The sequence below is a fragment of the Canis lupus genome, chromosome 3 (genome assembly GCF_011100685.1).
Source record: "Canis lupus familiaris isolate Mischka breed German Shepherd chromosome 3, alternate assembly UU_Cfam_GSD_1.0, whole genome shotgun sequence".
Classification (NCBI taxonomy): Eukaryota; Metazoa; Chordata; class Mammalia; order Carnivora; family Canidae; genus Canis; species Canis lupus.
The window spans coordinates 50,904,534-50,931,819 of NC_049224.1; the positions used below are offsets into that span (position 1 = coordinate 50,904,534).

Consider the following 27,286-nt stretch of genomic DNA (forward strand, 5'->3'; position numbering starts at 1 on the left):
CATCCAACTCTTGATTTGGGCTCAGATCGTGATCTCAGTGTGGTGAGATCAAGCCCCATACTGGGCTTCACACTCGCCAGGGAGTCTGCTTAACATTCTCCCTCTCCCTCTGCCCCTCCCCTTTGCTTATTCTCTCTTTCTCTGTGTCAAATAAATAAATATTAAAAAGAGAGAGATACACACAGACTCTCAGATGGTGTATATGGAGAATCAGAACCTCTGATCCACATGTACCAAAATGAGGCCCATGGATCAGGGTTTTTAAGAAGCATCCTAGGTGATTCTTATGGTCAGCAAAATTTGAGATGATTCTTCTGCTTGCTATAGTAGAGGCAAGAATTAAGTGCAGGCAAAGCAATCCACTAAGCCTGGAGGAGTTACAAATTGGCTTCTCAAAGGGATATTTGATCTGTGCCTTGAAGAATGAATGGGGGCTTGCCAGGCTGAGAAGAGATGGAAAGATGGTGCCAGCAAAGGGAAGTTCAAAAAATCTTTATCACTATGGTCTTGGTTGCCTCATCTATAAAATAAAGACATCAGAAAAGCATGCCCCCTTTTCTTCTAATGCCCTCTGTGTTGATGATAACTTCAGAAACCAGGCAGCTTCAATGTTGTTTGCCGCTTGATCCACCTCAAAAATGTTCAGTGTAATCACTTGTGGAATTTTCTTCATGAGAACTTTTCTACTGGAAAAATAGAAATATTTGGTAAGCTTTACTCTAATACAGCTATCATACAGGTGGAGACTATTTTATCCACTTTTGTATTCATGTGGCCTTTCAGAGGACCTGGCCCACATATACTCAAATATAGTTGCTGCTTAACTGAATTGAATTAATTATATTCAATTGTTCAATTTCATATAGACCCTTTAAAGATTCATTTCATATGTAAAGTGAATAATAATTTAATTATAGTGATGATACTATCAATTACATAAATATTTGGACTTTGCTTAACCACCTCATTTTTTTTTTTTTAAATCACCCAATCATTCAGCACATATTTATAGAACATTTTCTAGGTGTCACGTTCTATTCTGGGCACTGAGAATAAAGCAGTAAACAAAACACAAAAATTCATATCTTTATAGGCTTACATTCTGGTGGAAGAGTAGAGACATCATTTCTATTTCTAACCTAAATTCAGGCATAGTTATCTATAATTCATAGAAGAGGAAAACTTCAAAGAATTTCATATCTTTATGAGGTCACTCATTCTGTCAAACTTGTGATAGAAACCAGAAGTTACGTGACTTCCAGCACAGCAATGAGCATACCATTCCTTCACAGAGACTGTGAAACACTTAATGAGACTCTCTGCATATGAGCAAGTATTTAAGTTCTTTCCCTGTGTAGGCTCCTCCTAGATCTCTGAGAATATATTTAAAACCCATAAGATATAGTACTTGTATTAAAGAAACGGTTGCTTCCTTTTCTCTGCACCCCTCACCTACTGTGCCTCCCTGGGTAAGAAAACATAAGCACACACAAGTTTCATAAAAACAGACTCCACTTACCTGGGTCAAAGTTCCTAGAAGTCAAAGCAAAGGGAGGGCAGGCCAACACTCAGGAAGTTGTAGTAACTAAATAAAGGAAACTGTTGTAAAGTCACTTGATTTAGGCTATTTTCTACTCATGCCTTAAAAATATCTTTTTCTAGGGCTGTGGTGTATTTGAGACAGGACTTCTTTTTTTAGTTCAAAGAACCACAGTGGTTTTCACAACATTGGGGCCTAATATCCTTTACACAGTACAGAAACAATTCATTTATCCAGAGATTACTTTCGAGGAGCATCTACAAATGAAACATAGACCCAAACTAAGGTCTATCTGAGCAGCTGGAAGAGAAGTCCTGAATTCACGCATGTTCTGATATGCTAGTGCTTTACTCTTTGCACTGTCCTTAGATCCTCTTCCCAGGAGCTTTACAACCCCAATAATGATTAAGTGGCAACAATCATGAGAATAGTAAGGACACCTACCCCTCTGGGAGTACCTATTCACACACAACACCTTATTTCATCTTTCCACCAATCCTATAAAGAGAGTGTAATTATTATGCCCATTTTTAAATGAAGGAACTGAAATTTTAGAGTTTAATTTATTTTTCAGTGTCAAAAGGTAACCAGTAGGGAAATAAGAATTTTAATGTCTTTATATATCTATCTGTCTCTAAAATATAATCTTTGCCTTCAATGATCTGATTTCCTAACCCACGGTAGCTAATAAATGGAAAGAGGTGGAAATAAGGCAGATAAATAGAGAGAGAAAGAATTCATAAAAGAAAAATGCACAGGAGCTTTGAACATATAAGTCTAGTGGCTTGCAACCCTCTACCCTTCCCTGGCTTCTAGGATAGCACATTAATTAAGATATATAAAGAAAATTCTGAGTCATGAAGTGAAAGTAGAATTCCACTGAATCCTTTGGTCTAAGGTAAACAGAAGAGATGTCTGCATTTTCAAAACATTTCTACATAAATTATTAAAATTGAGTTTAGGCACTTAAAATTCACTAAACTTTATTTTTTTATTTTTTTCACTAAACTTTAGATAAATGAACTATTTGCTTGCATTGAACAGCTCACTTATAGCTGTTAATATTGCTAATATTGCCTTTATGTCTCTGCTGAATATCCCTACCATTTTTAGCACAATAACAAGGATTTAGAAATCTTATGGTAGACATGTGTACACAATGTTAACCAGCTGAGTAGACAAAAATAATAAAGAAGAGCTGATTCTATCATTAAGATTTGTACCAAACTGAACTTTGGAATTCAGTGTTCAAACAGTCACTGGTTTGAAGAACCAAATTACTGGATATTATTTTTATTTCCACTGAGGCAACATGAACAGAGAAGTATTTCTTACTATTTTTTACTAATAAAGATAGATGTTCTTGCTTATCCTTCACTGTATTTAAAAGTCTCTGTGTAAAGAGAGATTATATTACTAATAAGACCACTGATATTAAGCATGTAAGAATAATCAAAGTCTGGGCACCTGGGTGGCCAGTTGGTTCAGCATCCAACTCTTGATTTTTTTTTAAAGATCTTATTTATTTATTCATGAGAGACACAGAAACATAGGCAGAGGGAGAAGCAGGCTCCCCTCAGGTCATGATCATGACCTGAGACAAAGGCAGACACTCAACTACTGAGCTACCCTGGCACCATCTGACTCTCTATTTTGACTCAGGTCATGATCTGATGGTCATGAGATTGAGCCCCACATTGTGTTCCACACTCAGCAGGGAATCTGCTTGAGATTCGTTCCCTCTGCCCCTCTTCCTGCTTGCACAGTCAAAGTAAATAAATAAATAAATAAATAAATAAATAAAATATTTAAAAAAAATCAAGGTCAACTTGTCATTATGGCAAATACCCAAGAAGAGAACAGAGAAAGCAGTTCTGTTGTAGGAAGCCCAGCAAAATTATTCCTGGTGGTTTATGAATATGAATGAAGCTGCTTTGAACACCTTTTTTTCACCTTATTTTCAATAAGTTTATTTGTGTACTGGCATTATTAACTATATCCAGTGAATTGATCAATTTACTACCTTCTCACGAAAAATAAATATATTTTTCCTTTGGAAGCCCCCCCAGTATCTTCACTGAGTATATTTTTCCCAACTACCAGTATACTCAAAGTGTTTTACTCTGCTTGCCACTCCCCACAACCCCCCACCCCCCACCCTGGCACAGCCTCTCATGCTCATACAAACACATCTTCACTGGTTAGAAACCTTTCTTCCTTATGACATGCTACGGCCCAGATGAGGAATGGCAGAGAATAGAGTCACAGGGTTTTGTTTTTCAATGCAACCAACACTACTTCCAAGAAGAATGACACTGATTTGCTCTCAACTGAAGGCAAATATTTGCTATTATTAAAAAAAAGGGATTTTTCATTTTCAAGCAAACATATTTGCCTACTTCTTTGATTCCCACTACAATACCTTGGGCTTTCTGTAAGCCAGAACAAATTCAACTTTCTCTTATATTTTTATGTGTCATCTCTGTGTATTAAAGGAAGTAACTTTCCAAACATTTCCTGATATTTTGCCTCATTAGCCTCTGAGTATATTTTTTAACCAACATCTGTGATCCTCTGATGTAACCGTAATTGCAAAGTAGGGGATTAGTCAGTGAGAAGATTGGAGAAAGGAGATGTATTAATAAGATAGATTTTTCTTACAGAAAAATATACATTTACACCAAAGAGGAATACATTGCTCACTCCTTGTACTAAGACAACAGAACAGCCTTAACTGCAAATAAAAATTTCTGTCTTTATTTCAAATCACATTATGTTTTTAACATGGGCAAACAAATGGATTTTTATTATTTACTGTATTTTTTTTAAAGATTTATTTATTTGAGAAAGAGAGAAAGCACAGGTTAGTAAGTGTGGGGAGGAGCAGGGGGTGAGAGAGAATCTCAAGCAGACTCCCTGCTGAGCGGGGAGCCCAATGCAAGGCTCCATCTCACAATCCATGACATCATGACCTGATCTAAAACCAGCAGTCTGTTGTCACTCAACCAGCTGAGCCACCCAGGTTCCCTGTATTTACTGTATTTTTTGCCTCTCAGTTTCTTTACTAAAGTTATTTTCTTTTCCAATATCTTCAATTTTTATTGTACTGATTTTAGCATTTTTTTAAAAAATATTTATTTAAGAGAGAGAGATAATGAGAGAGAGCATGAGCAGGGGGGAGAGGGAGAAGCAGGCTCCCCACTGAGTAGGGAGACCATTGTGGGGCTCAATCCCAGGACCTGGGGATCATGACCCAAGCTGAAGGCAGACAATTAACCAATCGAGCTACTCAGGCACCCCAGCCTGTTTGTTACAATGTTTTGACTTAATTTGTTATTGCTGCTATTGTTTTGTTGCTTTGCTTTGTTTGGCCAGAGTGGAAGTTGAGAATTGATCGACATTTCATCTGACAAATAGTCCTGGCAAGTCCAGGGCATTTATCTAATTAATCAAAGATATCCCATTCCATGCCATGCATGCTTTGCACATGTCTACACATGACGTTTGAAAAAGAACAATCTAAAACACTTTATCTCTAAGTCAGAAGATGATTTTTCAGATCAAGTTGGTCTTCTTTGGAAGAAACTTACTTTTCCCAGTAGTCGAAGAAAAGACATTTCATGGGATGCCTGGGTGGTTCAGTGGTTGAGTGTCTGCCTTCAATTCAGGGCATGATCCCAGAGTTTGGGGATCGAGTCCCACATAGGGCTCCCTGCATGGAGCCTGCTTCTCCCTCTGCCTATGTCTCTGCCTCTGTGTGTGTGTGCCTCTCATTAATAAATAAATAAAATCTTAAAAAAAAAAGACTTTTCACAATTAGACATCATCCTTCAGACTATTTGTCTCTCAATTGAAAACAGAAATATAGAAGACAACCCTGCAGTTGGAGATTTCTGTACCTTCCATGTCTCTAAGCAAAATATTATCTGAAACAGAGAAGAGAATGTGGCTTATCAGGGATCATACATAACCTTATTATTAAAATCAGCCCAACTGCACTTAAAGAAAATCACCATGTATTTTTGGCTGGGTTCCTCAGAAGCAGAGTCTGAGATGAGGATTCACTTGCTGGTGATTTTTTAGAGTAGTGTCGCCAAGATAAACTAGTAAAAGATTGGGGAGGAAGGACTAGGGTCAGGCCAATCCTGTGGGGAGCTCTGGAATATAGTTTGCACCTCATAGTTTGTCAAAACTCAAAGCACAAGAGCTGGGCTTTCTTAATCATGTAAAAGTCAGCTATTGGCTATAAACTGCTCAAGAAGCATGGGAGTTCCTAAGCATCTAGAGGGAAATGGCTTGGTAGCCAAAAGGAATTTATATAAAGAGGTAGTGTCTGTTAGAAGCAAAGAGCACAGAAAGTTGAATGATTCACAGATGATGAATGATAAAGGGTATCTGAGGGGAACTCGAAGGAGCATTGACAGTATTTGCTATGCAATGTCTATTTCCAGAAATATTTGCACCTATTTTGTATGCTGTTCATTCAGTGTCAAAATGTACTATGAATCTAGTTCAGAGATGCCGCATAGAAATAGAAGGTGAGCCGGGGCACCTGGGTGGCTCACTGGTTGAGTGTCTGCCTTTGGCTCAGGGCATGATTCCAGGACCCTGGGATTGAATCTTGCATCAGGCTCCTGGCAGGGAGCCTGCTTCTCACTCTGCCTATGTCTCTGCCTCTCTCTGTGTGTCTCTCACGAATAAATAAATAAAATCTAAAAAAAAAAAAAAATGTGAGCTAAGATGGCCAACAGGTACATGAAAAAGGCTCAACATCACTACTTATGAGGAAAATGTAAATCATAACCATGATGAGACATTGCCTCACATGTTAGAATGGCTACTAACAAAAAGACAAGAAATAACCAGTGTTGGCAAGCATGTGAAGAAAAGAGAATCCTTGTGCACTGTTGGTGGGAATGTAAATTGGTACAGCTACTATGGAAAATAGCATGGCATTTCCTCAAAAAATTAAAAATAAAACTACCTTAAGATCCAACAATTACACTTTTAGATATTTAGTCAAGAAAAACAAAAACACTAAGTCAAAAAGATATGTTCATCTCCATGTTCATTGCAGCATTATTTACAATAGCCAAGATAGGGAAGCAACCAAAGTATCTGTTGATGGATGAATGGATAAAGAAAATGGCTGTGCATACACAAACACACACATACACAGAGAAATATTATTCAGCCATAAAAAGGAAATCTTGACACTTATGACAACATGGAAGGATCTTGAGGGCATTATGCTGAGTGAGATAAATCAGACAGAGAAAGACAAATGCTATATGATTTCATTTACATGTGGAATCTATAAAAAAAGAAGAAAAAGAAGATAGAATAGATAGAGAACAGATTGGTGGTTGCCAGAGGCAGGGATAGGAGGTGGATGAAATGGATGAAGGGAGTCAAAAGGCACAAACTTCCAATTATAATAGAAATAATCACTGGAAGTAATGTATAGCATGGTGAGTATAGTTAATAATAATTATTGCACACTGAAAAGTTTCTAGGAGAGTAAATCTTCACATATTTTCATCACAACTAAAAGAAAAATTTTAAATATGTACGATAATATGTTAAGTAGGCTATATTAACTAGGTTTATTGTTGTGATCATTTCTCAATATATACAAATATCAAATTGCTTTGCTGTATACTTGAAACTAATACAATGTTACTTGTCAATTATAACTTAATTAAAAATAATTAGACTGAGAAAAAAATTTTAAGAGAAATAGAACATGAACTAAATATGTAATCTATAATTTTCAAGCAGCTTCAGTGAAGAAAATAAAAATAGATAAAATTAATTTTAACAATGTTTTATTTTATGCAATATATCAACATGTAGTTGATATATATTAATAAGATGGTTTGTGTTATGTGTCTGTAATTAATTGGCCTTCAAAATCAAATATGTATTTTGTGCTTATTGTACATCTCATTTTAGACCAGTTTCATTTAAAGTGTTCAATAGCTGCATGTGACTAGGGGCTACTGCATTGAACATTGTAGATCTAACAGGTTCCTTGAGCTAATACATTGGGCTTTCACTGAAGTAAAATCAGAAAAAAAAATTTTAACCTGGAAATGAATTGTTCTACAATATACTATATATAATATAGTCTAAGGGAAAACAGTACAATTCTTGAATCATCTTTTTAAAAAAAATACTCCACCTCCTTCCACAAGGGGGCCCCCTATGGCTACCTTTGTACAACATGACTGTCCAATTGGACATCATTGATTGGATCCTGATAATTTGGCTCAAATTGGCCCAACTCTATTCACTTTCCTGAGCATAACCTGTTTCCCAATGGCTAGCCAAATCTTGTTTCCAGCACCTCTTGAGGCGTGGCTTCTTTTTTGCCCTTGGGTTTGTTGAAATAAGACTATAACCTTAAAAAAAAAAAAAAATCCTTTATTTTTACTCAGTTGCTTGCAACCCAAGTAATCTTAACTAGAATGAAAAGTGTTATCCAAGTGCAGAGACACTGTGAATCTCCCTGGCTCAAGTCAAAGACCATTGAATCTTGCCCATACTGGACTGGGTAGACAATAGACCATGAAATGATGTTCACATTCACTGTCTTGAGATCCAGACCAATAGGTCTCATTAATAAGCTTTAGAGGATGTGGTTACAAAATGTGAGAATGTCATATCATTGTGTATAATTCTTCCTTGGAAACCCCAGATAGGTACAGCAGGACAAAGAAACAGGGTCATCCTAGCAGGAAAGAGATTACAAAAGTGCGTTTATAACACTGTTACCCTACAGTTTGTTGTCAACTCCGAAGCCAGGAAGGTTATTTTAAAATCTACATCAGATCATGTCACTTTCTTCCTAAAAATATTCAGATGGTCTCTTACATCACTCTGAGTAAGAGGCAAAATCCTTGAATTGATCCACAGAGCCCCAACGGAGCTCACCTTTAAGTACTCTCTGACCCATTTCTTGTTACTATTCTCTTTACTCATTCCACACTGGATCCTTCACTGTGGCTCAAATATGCCCTCCATGCTTCCATATTGGGTCCTTTGCACTGAACCCTCTTTCTGAACCAGTCTTACTTCTTCCCTCACCTTCTTTAACGCATTCTTCAAATTCTTAATTAGGCCGACCCTGACCATTTTCTTAAAATTACCACACATTCTCATTGGAAGCACTGCCTAAATCCTCTTAGCCTACTCTACTATTCTTTTAAACTAATATACAACATAATATGTGCATTTATTTTGTTTATTGTTTATTTGATTATTCTTCCACCATAAAAACCCTAACCCTGACTTCCAAGAGGCCAGGAATTTTGTTTTCACAAAATCTATAGCAACAAAGTATACATTGATGTATACTTGAACTTTGTGTTATATGTATTAGGAATTTATTCTATATTTGTTGAATGAATAAATAATGAACACATGCTGCCAAAATTAAGTATTTGAGAATAAAAACAAAAAATTAATTGGGAACATTGCCATATTTCAGGGGCTAAATTATTGTTTAGTCTCCTTTCTGCTGCTAAGATTGGCACACCGATTGTGAAAATGTGGAGTTATTTAAATTAGAATAGATATCTCTATCAGGAACTAGAGATATTCAAAACAGCATGGTTACAACTCCCTTCAGACAGCTCCACCTGACTTTGACCATTGAGTTTGTGGAAGTCCAAGTCAATTTCTGTTTCAAAGTCAATTCAATAAGTAGAACAGAAATGCAGTAGAGATTTCCTTCCCTATTTTGCCTCTGCTTCTTTCTTGGTGTCTACCAGTGATATCCATGAAACAAACAACAAATATGTAAAAACAGAGATAATGTCAGCAAACATGGGGGGGTAGGCAATTCTACAGCCCATTTAACCAACAGAACAGAAAATTCAAGCAGAATTGTCAGAATTAACTTTGTCAGAAATCTGGAAAAAAAAAAGTTTTCAAAAGTTTACAGCAACCAAAATGGTAGGAAGCTATGTTATATATTTACTTGCCCTTGCTTTATGCATTCCACAACTTGGTGATTGTCTTAAAGACAGTAGCTCATTTTCTCAGTGTGTTGCCTGAGTCCCTGATCTGGAAGGAGCAGAACAGACCTTGTTTGCAAAAGATTGTATTTGTCTGTTCTCATCTGCCTTGGGACTGCCTAAAGGGCTTAGCCTTTGTTTCCTCTCTTCAGGAACTCACTTCCTCAAAAACATCATAAAGACAACAAACAAACTACAGTCCCTTGTGTCAAAAGATTGTGTCTGAGGCATTCAATAGGACACTAGGGACTCTGGGAACAAAAGCTTGGAAGAAGATTCTTTCAGAAATTAGGTCACCAAAAAAGTACATGTGCATACTGGAGAATTTAGAGAGCCAGGCATATGGCCAGGGCAGGCTCCATGCTCAAGAAAGATGAATGAGAGAACCCTAAGCTTTCACCTCCAGGCTGATCTCAAGGTTCACCGTGAGGAAGACTTGAAGGCTAAGGCAGAGCTGTAAGTGACCTGGCTAAGTGTTGGAAGAGTGCTCTAGCACATAGCCAATGTGAAAAGACTAGAATAAGTTATTATCATTGTTATTGTTGCCATCATCATCAGTATTATCTGTGTTTCTTTTTTGTTTTCCCATTCTTTCTCCATTTTTGTGGGGGCAGGAGCTTGGCATTCAAGGAAGGATCTGTCAAAAAACTAGCTGACCACTATCTATTCCTTTAACAGGGATTTCTGAGGCCATACATGATAAAGGTACTATACTTGATAAAGAGTCAGTAAAGTCATTGGAAAAACAGCTAGAGTCTGCAGCAAGTGATGAAAATGAGCCGGGGGCAAAGTGGAGCATCTCCTTGCCATAGCTACCATGCTATAATATTCAAAAATGTTTACTTCTAACTAAAAAAAAAAGTACACAGCATGCAAAGAAACAAGAAAATATGTCTCTTCACAGAAGAATTTTATAGAAACTATCCTTGGGAACGCATAGACATTTGACTTGCTAACGGAAGATTTTAGATCAACTGTTTCAAATATTGCTTAAATTGCTAAAGGAAATCATGGACAGAGAATTCAAGAACACCAGGAGGATCATGTATAAACAAACAGAAAATATCAACAAAGGATAGGAATTTTAAAAAGAAACCAAACAGAAATTCTAGAGCTGAAGATTTTATAACTAAAATGAAAAACTCACTAGGGCTATTTTTGAGTTAATTGTTATGTATCAATTTGGGCTGAAGGATAACCAGAGAGTTACTAAAATATTTCTGGGTCTAAAATGATGTTTCCAGAAGAGATTAGCATTTGAATTCCCAGAACGAATAAAGATGGTCTTTACCAATGCTGATGGGCATCATTCAGAAGGAAGGGCAAATTTGCTGTCTTTGCTGGAGCTGGGACATCCATCTTTTCCTTCCCTTAGACATCAGCACTCCTGTTTCTCAGACCTTATACCATTACTCCCACCCCATTTCTTTAACTTCTTGGTACGCACCCAAGAGAAATGAAAACATGATCATAAAGAGACTTACTTACACATGAATACTCATAGGAACTTTATTCACAATAGAAAAACAAACTTTAAAGGAAACCATTTAAATGTACATCGGCAGGTGCATAGATAAACAAAATGTGGGATATATATATATACACACACACATAATGGAATGCTACTTAACAATATAAAGAAATTAACTATCAATACATGAAAGAATCTCAACTGCTTATGGTGTTGAGTAATCCAGACACCATCAAGTACATTCTGTATAGTATCATTTATATGAAATTCTATTACAGGCAATACTAGTCCATAAGGGGTATGAAAGATCAGTAGTTACCTGGATCTTGGAATTGTGGGAGGTGGGAAGGATTGGAAGAGAACTGGGGGGGGGGGGGGGGGGGACATTTTGTGTGAAAGTGCTGGAAATATTCTTTATCTTAATTGCGTTGGTGGTTAATTCCATGTATACATTTGTTGAACCTTATCAAACTGCACACACAGAAGTTTATCATATGCAAAATATACTTCAATGAAGTGGATTAAAAGATATATGGAAAATTAGACATAGAAGAACTTTTAAAATAATGAATTTTCTTTTGCTCAAGTCAACTAAACTCAGGTCTCATGGACTTATAAGACGTGGGGATAGAAGATTAAAAGACAAAAAAAACTGAACTGCAATTAAGAAAATTAGAGTACGATTCAGTAGCATCTCTTAGAATCTTTTATGATGTAGAAGATTTTGTAGCCCATGTGACAGACACCTTTACCCAAGGGAGGAGAAGGATTTACTTCCTAATCAAGGCACTAGCTAGAACACGTTAAAGCATGTTAAAAGTCATAGTGGAACTGGCAGACTGATCAGACAGGAAATAAGCCAACTTCTCCTATTAGACAGGAGAATGATTGTATAAGGAGACTGTGGTGATGTGTTTGTAATCTACTATGTTGGATGCTCTTGGGTCATTCTCTCCCTTTGAATCTGAGCTGGACTTGTGTGACTTGCTTAACTAATAGAGCGCAGTAGAAGCGATTCTGGTTAATTTCTGTGACTGAGCCTCAAGAGTTAGTTATACAGCTTTTATCTCTACTTCTATCTCTACTGTTCGCTTTTGGAAACCAGCTATTATGTAAAAAGTGTGGTTATTCCACCGTGCTCTGAGGAAACCCAGTCTATCCATGGAGAGAGGGAGGAGCCATGGGAAGGACCCCAGGGGATAGAAGACTCACGTGGAATAGCGGAAAAGACAAGCTGAACTCTGTGCATCCTGACCCACAGAGTTATGAGGGGGGGAAAAAAAGTGCTGTTTTAAGTTACCATGTTTTGGGGCTCTTTGTTATGCAGTCATAATAATTACCTAAAACTGAAATTGGTACCTTAAAATGGTGGCACACCATAACAAATATCTAATATATGTGATTTGGGGACTGAGTGGCAAATAGGTACCCGAAGGGGAAAAGAAGCCTGTCATTAAAGGCTAGAAAGAAACTGGAAAAATTGCAATTGGAGGCTGGAGGTAAAGTAATTCACATAATAATAGTAACAAGACATTTGGCAACACTGTCACCTTTGGTAACCTGGAAGATAGAAAATTTAGTCAATGAATTTGTGCACCTCGCTGAGATTTCCAGGCTGGATGTTCAAAGTGTCAACGTCTCTTTCTAGCCATGTTTGATAATAGACGAACAGAGGCAGGTGAACTAAAGAATAAACTGTTCCTTTTTTTCTCTGTGTGTGTAGAATCTAAAAATAAAATCAAATCTGAACTTACTAGTTTGGAAAATAGAACTGTTTTTCATTCCTAGCTTCTCCAGTCAGAAAGAGAGTCTCGAAGCAAGAAACGGTCTCAGAGCTTGGATCAAATCCAGGGTTCCTTCAGTAAAAGATGGCCTTGAGGTCAGATCAAATCAAGAATGCAGGTGTAGGGCAGCCTGGGTGGCTCAGCGATTTAGTGCTGCCTTTGGCCCAGGGTGTGATCCTGGGGTCCTGGGATCGAGTCCCACGTCGGGCTTCCTGCATGGAGCCTGCTTCTCCCTCTGCCTGTGTCTCTGCCTCTCTCTCTGTCTGTCTCTCATGGATAAATAAATTTAAATATCTATATTTTTTAAAAAAGAATGCAGGTGTAAATCCTTTATTAAGACTTCAGAAAGATTTAATATGGTGTCTTGTAGGCTAAACTAGACAGCAGGACCTCTAAGAATCTTAAGAACATGGTATCACTGTAACCCAAGGTAGTATATGGCTCGTCTGGAGGATTTGTGAGGGTGTGGCTTTTGTCTGATGTAGTAAACACTGACACAATTCATAGAAAATCTGCAGAGTTTTTAATATAATTCAATTGATGGAGACACTACCAGCTTAGACTAAAACAGAGAGGGATAGTTCTAAATGATGACAGGCTTTAGGGTACCTGGCCATCTATATACTGGAAACACACTGAGAAGACACTTAACTACAAACATAGGCTAAGTCATCTTTAAGAGGGAGAATAGAAGATGCTACAGAAGGCAAGACCAGCACCTTATCCACCTCTAGTTCTGACCCTGCTCTGCAATCAGGCTCAGCCTATGACTTGCTTTAGCAAAACAGAATGTGTTGGAAGTGATGCTATGCCAGTCCCAGGCTTAAACCTTATAAATGCTTGGAAGCTACTGTTTTGTGCTCTTGAGAACTTGGTCTCCATGCAACAAGTTTCCATCATGCTGTTTCTGAGAGCTCATGGAAAGACAAAGTGAAGAGTCTGCATGGAGTGGGAGAGGCTCTGAGGCGACAAAGCAAAGATGCCCGGCCATGCCAGCTTCCCAGCTGAGCCCAGCTCCCAACTGACCTGCCAGCCAAAAGCAATCACAGGAGTGACAACTGGCAGGACCAGATGAGCCCAGCCTACAAATTATAATCATGGGCAAATAAAATGGTGGTTGTTTTAAGTCCCTGAGTTTTAGGGCATTTGTTAGAAAGCAAGAGATAACCAGGACAGAAATTATCCTTGTCTGTTTTGGATGCTCTGATGACTTAAGCAGCTGACATAAATCATCATAGGAAGGGGCAAAGAGCAGAAAAGCACAGAGGAGAGCAGCTGGTAGCCAAAGCAAACAAACAAACAAACAAACAAACAAAACATATCTATGAGGTTTTCTTGCAGATTCCCAGAGATAGACAGGCTAGAGGTTTGGATACTCAGAGTGGATGGAGCCAGAGAAAGAAATATTATTTTGTAATGAAGTAACTTTTTATTACCAATCTGGTTTGGTCTGGGACAAAGAGACTCTTCATCTGATAGTGTTATATAAATGTAAGTTAGTGTTATTTAACGTATGGCAATAGAAAAAACGTTCTGACAGGTCAGGAGTCTGATGGATTTCACCCAGCAGAGAGCACTGTAGTGCTTGGCCTCTGCACAGTTCCATTGCAGATTTAGCACAACAAGCAAGGACCCAGCTTGCTCTATATCAAATGTCTCGCACATAAATCTGGCTATATGGATGTAGGCGCTAGGACCCCTGAGCTAACATAAGCATAACATAGGCATCTTGCAAAGGCTTTGGAGACCACTTCTCCCCTGCTAGGATTGTATGTCTGGGTCTAGCAGCAATGTGCAAATTATGGGACCTGGGGAGCCTCAACAGTAAGTGAATGCAAATGAATGGGGCCTCCCAGGAAATACAAATACGAGCTCATTATTTTGTTTTTCAATACAGAAAGGAACACACTTTGAAATGGCAGTTTCAGGCAAGAATAAAATAATAGTAATAATAAAGATAGCTCTGCCTAAGTCAATTTTCTACAAGTGGCAAAGTCTGATAGGTGCTCACAAGGTAAAGGAACAACAACCTGCCTTAAACACAGTGACTTCCAGAGAACTTGTCATGAAGCTATCAGCACTGGGCCTTTTACCATCAGCATTTCTCCAGCATATTCATCCTATGAGGGGGTGGGAGTGGGGGGCACAACTGAATTGCTTATGAGGCCTTCACAAAATGTATTGTTAAGACATGAGGCATATACGAAGTGATGTAAAAATGTTCCATTTTAAACATTTTCAAATTGGCCAATTTCCTTGATCTTTAAAAATATTTGCAAAGCACTGTGGTGATGGAAACATTTTGCTATCTTTAAAATGCATAGACCAGATTCATCTTGGAGATGGCTGTGCTATTAGAATATCTTATGGATGCCATTTCTGCAAGCCTACTGGTACTTGGAGAACTTAAGAAATAGTGCCAAGGAGTGTTTGCTGGGTTGGGTCGGCTATTTAGGTCGCTCATCTGGGCTTCTTGCTCCAGGGGGTTCTAGTTCATAGAAGACCCTGCTGAGCTGAGACTTCTTATAAGATCTCTATTCCTTTGTTCAAAAGTCACCTTTCTCAATTTAAGTCAACCACTCTATCTAAAACCTGTCCCTTAACCCCTTGCATTTCCTGATCCCCCTTATTCTGTTCTGTTTAAAAAGAAATCAATGAATTATTTATGTTAACTACAGATGGATGCAAGTTCTATAAAAGCAGAGGTCTTGTTTTGTTTTTTTTTCTACTGAAGTATTCACGAGTCTAGCACAGTGCCTGCAGCTCAATAAACATGTGTGCAATTAAATAGATAAAATGCATCTTTGGTAAGGCACTCTGTTTCTCCAGTATATAAATCTCATCTCAATGGGAATGGTTATTCTAGGTTTCAGGACCTATAACCAATATAATCAAAAATGGTTCCATGCAAATCTAGTTTGTGTTGGGTGTGACCTGAGGATGGTTCACTTTTTATATAATCCCAATGACTGGTGATATCAGGAGATTTCAGTTTGATTTTTAATATAGAATTTTTCTCCAAGGATGTCCAAACTCTTAGTTTACACAGCATGTACCTGCATAATAGGATTGAACCAGTATGACTCATTCGTGCATTTGTTAGATATACATTATATTTAAGAGCCTACTGTTCATCAGATACTGGGTTCAGCTTGTGGATGCAGAAATGAATCAATTGTCAGCATGTGTCCTCAAGGAGCTCACAGTCTGGTACAAGACAGAGATGAGAACATTTATACAACAGTGCTATAGAATTTAGCTTTTGCTACAAAAGAGGCAGGAGCAGAATGCTGACAGAGCACAGAGAAGAGAGCCTGATTCAGAAGAAGTGATAAATGAACTGGTTCTTGGAGGAAGAACTGGAATTTCCAGGTAGTTTGGGTGATGAAGGAGGGGAGATCAGAGAAAAAGCATTCTGGGCAGAGCATACCCCATGGGAAAGGGAACACGGTGGTCAAGGAAAATTGGAAGTTTGGAGTGGCAAAATGTTTTGTGGGCTACTGGATAGTTTGATTAAACTCAGTTCTTGGAAAAGGCTTCTCTGACTCTGGTCAAAGAAATGACATAGCTTCTCAGACTCTCAAATAACTCACCCTATATGGACACAGCATCTTTGGATGCAATATGCCTAGATGTGATGTTTACATGTATGTATGTGTTTTTTTTTTTAATCCACGTTGCTCTATGTTCTCAGTTTGATAGGTACCCAAGCATTTCACCATGTTTAAAAATGATAGCAATAAGTGAAAACACCTAGAACAAGCCCATTAGCAAGCTTCCTGTTAACAGATCTATAATTTGTACAGAAACACACACACATACACATATTTAAGAAAAGCTGAGTTGGTTAAGTCTTTTGCCCAGTGTAAGGACTGGGAGCAGTTGGTATCTCAATGAAGATGATGCAAAAGGTGATTTAGTTGCAGTTTCTTCCACTATAGGTATCACCAGGGCTCTCTGATTTGATCTGGATAGCTAGAAGATTAAATGCCTTTCTTTCATATTTCCAAATGCACCATCTTACTATTCACTGGAAATGCTCCAGAGTTTGCAATGGTTGTGCCCTCTACCAGGAATTTTCTTCCCCCTGACATCCACATGGATTTCTCCCTCACCTGCTTTGAATCATGACTCAAATGTCACCTTCTCAATGATGTTTCCTTGAGCACTCTACTTACAATTGCAATTTCTCCCCATACCCATTTCCCACCACCTCCTCTCCTGTGCTGTGGCACTCCCAAAATTGAATTTTTTGAATTGAATTTTTCCCACAGTGGGGGTTTTCAAATCAGATGTTTGCAGTCTTGTATCAGGACCTGCTGAAGAAGAGAGGAGGAGGTTTAGCAGACAGGGTCTAGTTTATCAGCACCTATTTTAATTTAGTTCTCTTTAATGGGCTTTATATTCTTGGACTCAGTGGAATATGTCACTTAGGGAGTTTTGGGCTTTACAAAGTTAGAAAATATCTGGTAGATAAGAAAGCTCACAGGACTAAATCTAGGAAAGTCAGATTCCAGGGCTACATCTCCTACAGACAAGCTGCTTGGGAACTTACGAATGTCTTGCCCCTACTTTGTACCTGCAAGATGGTGGCCAAAATAATGGTGTATTGGTTCTATTCAAATAGATTTATTCTGTGATCTGAATAGCTCAATATACTCCCTGCTGATGCAGGACAAAGATGTGGTTGCTCATGAAGATTTTAATCATCTTGAGACAGAAGCAACAGCAAGAGCTGACATTAGGTATGAGGAGATGCATTTATAAATCAAGAAGTGGTGGGACCAAGGGCCAAAACGTAAGTAGATGGAAATAGGAAACAGGATGAATGCCAAAAGGTGAGAAGAAAGGTCAGTTATGGCTACTCGGAAACAAATATAAGGATTCTTGGAATTGAAGGGAGGAATGTGGAGTCTGGCTTTGCGGTGATTAATCTGGTGAGCACTCGGGTTAAGTTATGTTCTGTAGCCAAGGCTCTGTTTTGAAACTCACCCCACAAATGTACCCTCCCACGCTATGAAGCTTCAGGAAATAGGGGCCATTTTGCTCTTGTGTTTTCACTATCAAAAGCAAGAGCAGCCTCTGGCACAGTTTCAAAGGAAATTGGATATCTTCAGACACACCCATAGGATTCCTGATAGCAGCTGTCATGGGCATCCTATTCCAAGTCCGAGTGCATCATGATGAACATGAGCCTCTCTTACTGAAAGGTCAAAAGGGAAATCAATCCAGAGAGTAACTTGAAACAGTATAGACTTTCCCCATATTTGTGATGTGTTGAAAAATATTCACGTCTATCAGCCTCTGCTAAGCTCCATTTCCCTCCCTGTGATTACTTATTTCGAAGGACTAAAAAAGACGCCGCCCTTGTCAGAACGATTTTATCCTTATGATACCACATTGCTAATTCTGGCCCAAATGCTGTGATTCTTAAAAGTTCTTTGATTTATAGTTTACCTTTGCATTGAGGGAAATAAAGTTGGTCATTTTTTGTTTTAAAAAACAAATGGTACCTTATAGGACTCCATTTAGAGCTAACCTCCAAATTCAGAAGCTGATTAAAAAAAAAAAAAAACAATCACCTAAATCTCCTCCTAAGTTTCTTGATTTAGATACTAGAATAGTAAGTTGAATCTCTGACTTCCCAGATTATATCATATTAAAAACAATTTTTAGGACTGGAAACATGACTATGTTAAAAACCATAATAGTAGTTGGGTAAGAACTGTCATCCTAATAATAGCAAAGAAGATAAAATATTATAAGAAATGAGACTCAGTACTTCAATAGCAACAACAACAACAAAAAAAGGTCATTATAGAATGTTTACAAAATATGTACTTACTTTGAAATTGGGGGAAAAAAGATAAAACAGCCTGCTAAATAGCTCGAGGATGAAAGACAAAGCAATTTGTCCAGCTACAGTCCTAAATATTAATGCCAATTAGAATAATAAACACATATGAAAACTTCAAGAAGGCAGAAAAATCTGTTTTTGGAAGCACACTCATTAATTATTGAAGTAGGAAAATGAAAATTAACTCTTCAAATGATAACTCTTTCCATTCTCCCCCTCCAAAAAAAGTGGGGAGATATGATAAATTACAAAGATAACATCTGAGATTAATATATTAGAAAATTAAAAAGATAAATAAATGTAAGAACCAGGTTATTTATTTTTTTTTTAGTAAACTCTAATAATAATCAAATTTCTTAAAAAGGTAATTAAGTAAATATCAGGAAGTTGAAAATAAGAAATATATATACCACCAAGGGGGCACAGATATGGAAGAGATAAAAAATTTTAAAGATTAATACTATACAATTGTATAGATAACATTGAGAAATCTATACAAAATGGAGTATGGTATATGCTTTGTCTCAAAATAGAAGAGGTCTGATAATAAATATATTAAAAAGGAAGAAATTCAACACATTATGAACCTTCCCCGAGGCTCTGAGTACAGAGTCAAGTTTGATAAAATTAAAAAAATAAGAACAGATAATTTCCATGCCCTCTAAATTTTTCTCTATTGTGGAAAGCAGAATCTTTCTTCTCGATTAAATCTGTAAATTAGGTGCAATTTTCATACTAAATCATGAAGATGACTCAAGAAAATCTAGAAACCTTTTTTAAGAACAGAAATATATTAATAAACTAAATCAACATACTAAGATAATAACATAAAATTAAATAAAGTTTATACAGGAACGTGAGACTATCTAACCTAAGAGATATATTAATGTAATGTATCACTTTAATAAGCAGAGAAAATATTAATAGATGTTAAGAATAATTGGAAGAAAATCTCTATTTCTTTCCATTCAAGAACATTAAAAGAAAAGCTTTGAGCAAGTTGCAGATCAAAAAATACTAATTCTACCTGACGAATATTTCAAAACCAGTAGCTAATATCGATGATTAAATCATGGAAAATGTTATCATATGCATACTGTAATAAATGATATGTAATATTTTATTATATATTCTTTCCATAAAATATATCTTTAAACTCATCATCATACTATATTCAAATTTTCCTGAAAGTTCCAACCAATAAAATAGAAAAATGAAAGAAATAAGAGTATTATTTAGAAAAGGAGAGATTTTTAGAAATAATGATATTGAGAAGTTAGGGGGGCACCTGGGTCGCTTGGTTGGTTAAATATCTGCCTTCAGCTCAGGCTGTGATCCTGGGGTCCTGGGATGGAGTCCTGCATCTGACTGCCTGCCCAACAGGGAGCCTGCTTCTCCCCTTGCCCTACCTCTGTTCATGTGCACGCACACACACACACAGACACTCAACCTCTCACCTGCTCTCTCCCAAAATAAATAAATAAAGTCTTTTTAAATTTTTTGAGAATTTAATAGTTGGATTACCTACAAAGCAGATATGTAAAAGTAAATAATTTTCCTACATAGCAACAATAACAAGTCAAATCACAAGGCACTTAAAATCAACTGTACACACACACACACATACACACATACACACAAAGACACTTTAGAAACAGACCAATTGAACCTGAAAGCAAAATGAATTATTCAGGTAATAGAAAGGACCTTTAAATATTTTTTTTAATCAGAGGGATTAAAAAAGAAATTATGGAAAAATATGATTTAATATGCTGCAAAAAGTAGTAATCAGAGAAAACAAAACTGTATCATTTATGTAAAAGTTAATTTGGAATATGAATGAAAGTATTTTTGTTAAAAGTCTAGAAATTTTGGCAAGAGAAAGACGATGAAACAAAGCTAAGAGTAAGGATTAACCAGGAGCACAACAAGCATTTAATAGGAGTTTATAAGAAAGAAATTTAAAGAAGGGCATCTGGGTGGCTCAGTTGGTTGAGCATCTGCCTTGGGCTTAGGTCATGCTATTAAGGTTCTGGGATGGAGTCCCGCATCAGGCTCTCCACTCAGTCGGGAATCTGCTTGTCCCTCTCCCTCTGCCCCTCTCCACTTCATGAACGCTTGCACTCTTTCTCTCTCAAGCAAACAAACAAACGAACAAACAAAATCTTTTAAAAAAGAAAGTAAATATGAATGAATCAGTAATCTGAAGGAATGTTACCAGAATTTAAGAACAATGGAGTTTTCATATTGTAAGAACCCAAGTATCAAGTCAGATGAATGAAAGAAACCACATCTATGCAAAAAAATGAAGAAAAGAGGGCTTCCAAAGTGTCAGAGAGTAATAAAGAAACAAACAAAAAGTAAAACAAAATAAAACAGTGTTCCCCACAAAGGAAAATAAAAGAAGTCAAAGACTTCAGCCCCCTGTTGAGCAATACTCTACACCAGAAAAGAATGAAGTAATGTTTTCAGAGCTTTGAGGGAGAATAACTTTGTACTTAGAATTCTAATTCTACATCTATCAAAGTATGTCAAGTGTGAAGAAAAATTTAAACTAAGGTTGAATGCTTAAAAACTGGAAAAAGTTATTTCCTGTGTACTTCTTCTCAGGGAAAAATATCTTAAGGTAATGCTCAGCCAATGAGAAAAGAACCTAGAAAGAATGAGAACAAACGAAACTTGGAATCAAATCACAATGTGGTTACATCACAAGTACATCACAAGACTTCAAATACAAAGCAGGCTTAGAAAAAAAATATGGCCCAACCTAAAAGAGGAAATACAATGGCCCTGAAAATATGTTCCTAATAAGAAAGTGGATTTTATTTTAAAAGTAGTTTGAAGAAGTCGAATGACCAATGAAGACGGCACTTTTTATCTGCAAAGTACCACTACCACCACAACAAAAAGAACCAAACAAAATATCTGGAGAAAAAAGCTGTCTATGAATACCATAAACCAAGTGCACAAAACAAAACATCCAACCTGAGGTGCAGAAGAGTTTGGAAAGATCGGTGAAGTTCTTATGCCATAGAAATTTATTAATGTACAAATACCAAACAGAATATTATTCTTTTAAAATATTTTTAAAACATTTAGTAGGACACACTTTCACACTTAATGTTACTCTATGCCTTTTTTTTTCCGTACATGCCTCACTCCAAGTTCTTTTTAGAATTTTTTTAGAATGCTGTCTAAAATATCATTTCACATTTTTAGTGAGCTCACAATAGAATAATGTGTTAATTGGGTGAGAATTTTTACTTGAAAATATTCATCCTTACCTCTTGGGACTTTAGAATGTCTCTCAATCTATTCTAATTTTGTTAGTGTTTGTGGCGGCGGGAGGGAGGGAGGGGGGAGGGGGGGAGGGAGGAGGGAGGGGGGAGGGAGCGGGACGAGGAAGAAGGAAGGGGAAGGAAGGCAGGAAGGACAGGAAGAAGGACGGAAGGAACGGAAGGAAGGGAGGACGGGAGGGGGGAGATAGAGAGAGGGACGTGGGAGGTAGGAGGGTGGAGGGTAGGGGTGTTCGTACGTTGGAGTCGTCGGTTTGTTATGGGTCTTAGGGCTTAGGGATTCTTTCGTTTTTTGCTTCTTTCTTCGTCATTACTTCCTTCTGTCTTTCTTCCTCCTTGCCTTCTTTCTTTCTTTCTTTCTTTCTTTCTTTCTTTCTTTCTTTCTTTCTTTCTTTCTTCTTTCTTTCTCTCTTGACAGAGAAAGAGCACAAGCAGGGAGAGCAGCAGAGGGAGAGGGAGAAGTTGGATCTCCACTGAGCAGGGAGCCTGACATGGGCCTCCATCTCGGGACTCTGGGATCATGACTCGAGTCCAAGGCAGATGCTTAACTAACAGCCACCCAGGTTCCCCTATTCTAACTTTCCTTGATCTCAAAAAGTAGAAACTAAATATCTTCACAGGCAAAAACAATACATTAACACCTGATTGCTTTTTTTTTTTTTTTTTTTTTTACCTGATTGCTTTTGAAATAAATCACATTCTGGGGAAAAACACTACTTCATTATATACTTTTTAATTTTATTTACCATAATCTTGTTGAGGACTTTGGCACCTGTGTTCATGAGGATTCGTGCTTGGCTAAGTTTCTTTTCTTGTAATGTCTTTGTCTGATTTTTAGTATTATGGTGATAATGGCAAAATAACTCAAGTTGAGATGCTTCTTCATCTCTTTATTTTCTGGAAGAGTTTGTATATACCCGGTATTAATCCTTACTTAAATGTTTGGTTTAGTTTGCCAATGAAGCTATCTGGAACTGGCATGTTTGCTGTTGAAATTTTTAATTTCAAATTCAATTTATTTAATAGACATTGAGCTATTCAGACAACCACCTCGTCATGTATGAGAGCTAGGTAGTATATACATATTTGAAGGAATTGATTTATTTCATCTAAGTTGTCAAATGTATGAATATCTTAATTCATTTAAGCTGCTATACCAAAATACCACACACTGGGCAGCTTATAAATAATGGAAATCTATGTCTCACAGTTACAGAGACATGTGGGTGAAGCCTCTTTGCCAGCCTGCAGACTACTGACTTCTCACTGTGTCCTCACACAGTGGGAGGAGCAAAAGATCTCTCTGAAATCCATTTATCAGTGTTGCATCCTCATTATTTAAGCAACTCCCAAAGGCTGCACCTACTAACACAATCACCTTTGCGGGTTAAGATTTCAACATTTGAATTTGGGAGGCAGTAAACACAAACATTCAGACCATAGCAATGGGCATAAATAACATAATGCTATTCCTTTATTATTCATTGAATGCCTATAACCTTTGTAATGATGTTGCTTTATTCCATTCCTGATGTTTTTAATTTGTGTCTTCACTATTTTTGTCTTAGTCTGGCTTGAGGTATAATCAAATGCATAGATTTATGGAAAGAATCAGCTTTTGGTTTCATTTGTTTTCTTTCTCATTTTTCTGTTTCTGTTTCTTTTTCCAGCTTTATTGAGATATAATGGACATATTGCATATTTTTAAGATGTACAACCTGTTGATTGGATACACTTACCTATTCCAAAATGATCACCAACATAGCTTTAGGTAACACCTCCATTCTGTCACATAATTACTGCTTCATTTTTTTGTGATGAGAATACTTAAGGTCTCTCTTAGGAACTTTCTTTTTTTAAATTTTTTTTTAAAGATTTATTTATGATAGAGAGAGAGGCAGAGACACAGGAGGAGGGAGAAGCAGGCTCCATGCTGGGAGCCCGATGCGGGACCCGATCCTGGGAACTCCAGGATCGCGCCCTGGGCGAAAGGCAGGCGCTAAACCGCTGAGCCACCCAGGGATCCCTTAGGAACTTTCAAGTATATAATACAGCTCTATTAGCAATAATCACCATCCTATACATTAGATCTCCAGAGCTTTTTATAAATAGAAATTTGTACCCTTTGGATCAATATACCATTTACCTCCATCTCCCAGCCCCTGGTAACCACAACTCTGCTATGTTTCTTTGAGTTCAGCTTTTTAGATCCCATATACAAGTGACTATCATCCAATCTTTATCTTTCTCTGTCTGACATTTCACTTAGAATATCTGCCCTGAAATTTCTTCCAAGTTGTCATAAATGGCAGGATTTCCTTTTATCTCATGGCTGAAAATTATACAATAATAATTTGCATAATATATTATGTAAATTATACATAATATTATATATGCACATAAGTGTATATATTACATATATATCACAATCTTGATCCATTCAATTATTCACCAACACGTGGCTTATTTCCATATCTTGGGCTATTGTGAATAATGCTGCAATAAACATGGAGATGTAGATATATCTCTTTCAGATTCTGTTTTCATTTCCTTTGGTTATATACACAGAAGTGGGATTGCTGGGTCTATATGGTAGTTCAATTTTTAATTTTTTGGAGGAATCTCCATACTGTTTTCCCATGGTGGCTGCACAAATTTATATTCTCATCAGCAGTATGTAATGGTTTCCTTTTCTTCACATCCCCACCACCACTTGTTAGCTCTTGTCTTTTTGATTATAGACATTCTAACAGGTGTGAGGTCATATCTCATTGAGGTTTTGATTTGCATTTCCCTGATGATGAGTGATGCCAAGCGCCTTTTCATGTACCATTGGCCATTTATGTCGTTTTGGGAAAAAATGTGTAGTCAGTTCCTCTGACCATTTTTAATCAGATTGTTTTTGTACTATTGAGTTGTATGAGTCCTTTATATATTTTTTTATCTTAACCTCTTGTCAGGTATAGGATTTGCAAGTATTTTTCTCATTGTGTAGGGTGCATTTTCATTTTGTTGATTGTTGCTTTCACTGTGCAAAATATTTTTGATTTTATGTTGTCCCACTTGTTGATTTTTGCTTTTATTGCCTGTGCTTTCAATGTCATATCCAGAAAATTGTCGCCAAGACAAATATCAAGGAGATTTTCCCTTATGTTTTCTTCTAATAGTTTTAGAGTTTCAGGTCTTATTTGTAAGGCTTTAATCCATTTCAAGTTAATTTTTGTGTGGAATGTAAGACAGAGGGCCAATTTAATTCTTTTGTGTATAGTTATCCAAATTTTCCAACACTAGTTATTGAAGAGCTATCCTTTCTCCATTGAGTATCTGTGGCTTCATTGTCGAATATTATTGATCATATATGCAAGGGTTTATTTCTGAGCTCTTGATTCTGTTCCATTTGTGTAGATATCTTTGCCAGTAACATGCTGTTTTGATTACTATAACTTTGTAATATAGTTTGAAATCAGATAGTATGATGTCTTTAGTTTTGTCCTCCCTTAGGATTGCTTTAGTTTTCTGGGGTCTTTTGTGGCTCCACACAAATTTTGGGCAGTTTTTTTTTCTATTTCTGTAAAGTCTGCCATTAAAATTTTAATAGGGATTGCATTAAATCTATAGATGGTAGATGGTTTTGGGTAGTATGGATATTACAACAATATTAATTTTCTCAATTCATGAAATCAGAATATCTATTTGTGTGTTCTACTGTTTTCTTCATTCTATTTCCCTCATTTTAATTGTTCTTCTTTTTCCACTTTATTCATATGGAAGCTGAGCTAATTTCTTTGAAAATTTTATTCTTTTCTCATATAAGATTTATGTTATAAACTGTCCTCTTAGCACTGCTTTTAGCTGCATCCCATACATTTTGATATGCTGTGTTTTTATTTTCACTAAATTCAAAATATCTACTAATTTCACTAGAGTGATTTCCATTTTGATCCATGGGGAGTTTAGTTGTGAATGTTTAATTTCTAAATATTTAGAATTTTCTAGATAATTTTCTACTATTGATTTCTAGTTTAATTCTTTATGGTCCAAGAACATACTTTGAATTATGTCAATTCATTTAAAGGTCTTAAGTTTGTTTTTTGACCTTGGGTATGGTTCATTATGGTAAGAGTTCCATGTGCACATGAAATGTGTGAGCAATCTACTATTATTGATAAAAGCATTCTGAGTAGATGATTGTCAATTCCCTTCTTTCAGAGTAATGAGTTTTCACTGGTATCCTAAGAACAATGCATAAACTTTAAGATTTTTGTTCCATAAGAAACAAAACATAACAGGAGAGAGGTGAGTTTTCACCCTTTCCTATAGTCCTTTTCCCTTGCTTTCTCTGATGGTTTCAAGAAAAAGTGTAAATTTTCAGAATGCCCAAATATATTGCTGTTGTTTTTGCAAGGGCAGGGATACTTTCAAGCTTTCTGCATTCTAAGCCAAAGCTGGGAAATGTGTGTGTGTGTGTGTCTGTGTGTACATATATTTGGATAATGATAATAACTAAAACTTTTGATGAAGCCATAGTAAAACAATGTTCTTAATAAATTCAAAATAATATAAGAAAAATAAATTCACTTGGACTTGCTTGAATTAGAAGCTGTATACAGTTGTTGAATTTCATAGCAGTTTTTTAGTATACGCAATAAAAAAACTACTAAATATTTGTGATGAAACCAGTACTGAATTAAGATGTGAACATGACGGTAATACTTTCTCTTTGCTGTCTGTCACCAATTAGATTTTAGAAATACCTGAGCCTTTGAAACACTATTTGGGAAATGATGGAACATTGCTTATGATCCTTTTAATATTTTTTCCTTTTAGTATTTTTAAAAAATGAATCTTTCTCTCAGTTTTGGTTATACTTTTTGCAAATCTAGTTGGAAATCTTGAATCAAAGCATTCAACAAATGAAATGGTAAAATAGGCTGCAGATTAGACTCTTCATTAAATGTATCTGTTGGAAACAAAGTTTGAAAAAGAAAAGACATGGAGAGGTATGCACAAAAGTAATGTAGTGTTTAACAGCAAGAGTAAAAATAAAAAAGAGACAAGGGACGCCTGGGGGGCTCAGCAGTTGAGTGTCTGCCTTCGGCCCATGCCATGATCCTGGAGTCCCGGGATCGAGTCCCACATTGGGTTCCCTTCATGAAGCCTGCTTCTCCCTCTGCTTATGTTTCTGCCTCTCTATCTCTCTGTGTCTCTCATGAATAAATACATAAAATCTTTAAAGAAAAAAAGAGAGACAAAAATTCTACCTCTGCACATAACACCATTTTTAAATCCAAAACCTGCCACAGAATTGGATAACCTA

The 27,286-nt window shown here is 36.8% G+C and overlaps 1 long non-coding RNA gene across 3 annotated transcripts in view; it reads right to left on the reverse strand.

Annotated features, from left to right (window-relative positions):
- Positions 1–477: 477 nt before the first annotated feature.
- Positions 478–27,286, reverse strand: part of LOC102152355 — a 43,760-nt gene continuing 16,951 nt past the window's right edge. For all 3 annotated transcript variants that reach the window (XR_005357037.1, XR_005357035.1, XR_005357036.1), the window contains 2 exons: positions 1,520–1,585; positions 478–686 (listed from right to left, as the gene is read on the reverse strand). This is a non-coding gene — a long non-coding RNA (uncharacterized LOC102152355). The remainder of the gene's footprint in view (positions 687–1,519; positions 1,586–27,286) is intronic.